This window comes from Myodes glareolus, chromosome 7 (genome assembly GCF_982192425.1).
Source record: "Myodes glareolus chromosome 7, mMyoGla1.1, whole genome shotgun sequence".
NCBI classification, from domain to species: domain Eukaryota; kingdom Metazoa; phylum Chordata; class Mammalia; order Rodentia; family Cricetidae; genus Myodes; species Myodes glareolus.
The window spans coordinates 3127245-3128805 of record NC_142032.1 but is presented as its reverse complement, the minus strand read 5'-3'; the positions used below and the strand labels follow the sequence as shown (position 1 = coordinate 3128805).

The 1561-nt window shown below is 38.2% G+C and overlaps 1 non-coding gene across 1 annotated transcript; it reads right to left on the bottom strand.

Moving 5' to 3' along the window:
* Positions 1-261: 261 nt before the first annotated feature.
* LOC125393806 (U6 spliceosomal RNA) lies at positions 262-369 on the bottom strand. Its single transcript, XR_015003381.2, has one exon. It is a non-coding gene; the product is annotated as a U6 spliceosomal RNA (small nuclear RNA).
* Positions 370-1561: the final 1192 nt, after the last annotated feature.

Genomic DNA, 1561 nt, shown 5'->3' with positions numbered 1-1561 from the left:
GTATTTCTGGCTAACTCTTAAATTAACCCGTTTCAATTAACTTGTGTATTGCCATGAGTCTGTAGCTTACCGGGCAAAGTTCTGGCTACATGGCTTCTCTCTGACTCTGCGTTCTTTCTCCCAGCATTCAGTTTAGTTTTCCCCGCCTACCTCTGTTCTACCCTATTCACAGGCCAAGACAGATTCTTTATTCATTAACCAATGGCATTCATAGCATACAGAGGGGAAATCCGCATCAATGTTCCCCTGTTCCTGAATATCTGTATCTTAAAATGCATTGCAAATACCCCGTGTCATCTTCATGCAGAGTTCCTGCTTATCTTCTCTGTATCATTGTGGTTACAGTGTACGTGCTGCTGAAGGGAACACTTCTTTAAAAAATTATATTTTTAGTTCTCGAGAGTATAATTACGTCATTTACTTCTTCCCTTTCCTCCCTCCAGACATGCCTACATACCCCTCATTGGTCTCCTTCAAGTTTATGATCTCTTTTTCCATTAATTGTTGTTACATAAATGTACATCTGTATATACTTATATTTTTATATGTGTACACACACACAACTTCCTAAATACATAATAATAAAAAACATTCAATATGTATAATGTTACTTGTATATGTGTTTTCAGGGTTGATAATTTGGTATTAGAAAACCAATTGTGTGTTCTGTGTTGCGATGGCTAAAAAGTAATATAAATGCTCCCTTTAGGTCAGGTTTAAGAAGATACATAATTCAGTATTGCATCTTTTAAAAAATATTTGTTTATTTGTTATGTTTACAGTGTTCTGTTGGCTTGTCTGCCTGCAGGCCAGAAGAGGGTACCAGATCTCATTATGCATGGTTGTGAGCCACCATATGGTTGCTAGGAACTGAACTCAGGACCTCGGGAAGAGCAGTCAGTGCTCTTAACCTCTGAGCCAGTTCTCCAAGCCCAGTATTGTGTCTCTTTAAAATATATTCCTGCCTGTTGGAATCTGAACTTTCAAACTGATTTTTTTTTAACAAAAGAGCTAAAATATTCTTCAAAAGAAGAGTCTGTGTGGAAACAGAAGTCAGAACAGAATTTCTGGTCATCTGCATAGTGACTAAGTTTTATTGTACCTTATTCTTATAGCTAAATATTTCAATATTAATTTAATTTAAGTGTAAAATTAAAAACAATTGTTTGGGAAGCAGAATCTCACCCACTGTCATATGGGAGACAATCCACAGGGTTGTCATCGTCTCCTGTCATTTGAATTTACTTTCAGCTGCTTCTGTATGAAGCCTAGGCATCACATGAAGAGATGGCCTGCTCAACAACATTAAGAAACAACTACAGAAGGAAGTAAACTACAGAATATGCAATGGCGCTTGAGATACTTCTGCCATGTTATGAGAATGAATGATGGCAGATGCCCAAAGATAACACTGCTTGGAGGAGTGCATGGGATAAGGCAAAGAGGAAGGTCCAAGAAACGCTGGATAGACAGCATCAAGGAAGACTATGGATCCTTGGGAATGACAGTAACACAAGCATCTAGGACTGCCCAGGGTAGGATCAGCTGGAGAACTATCATA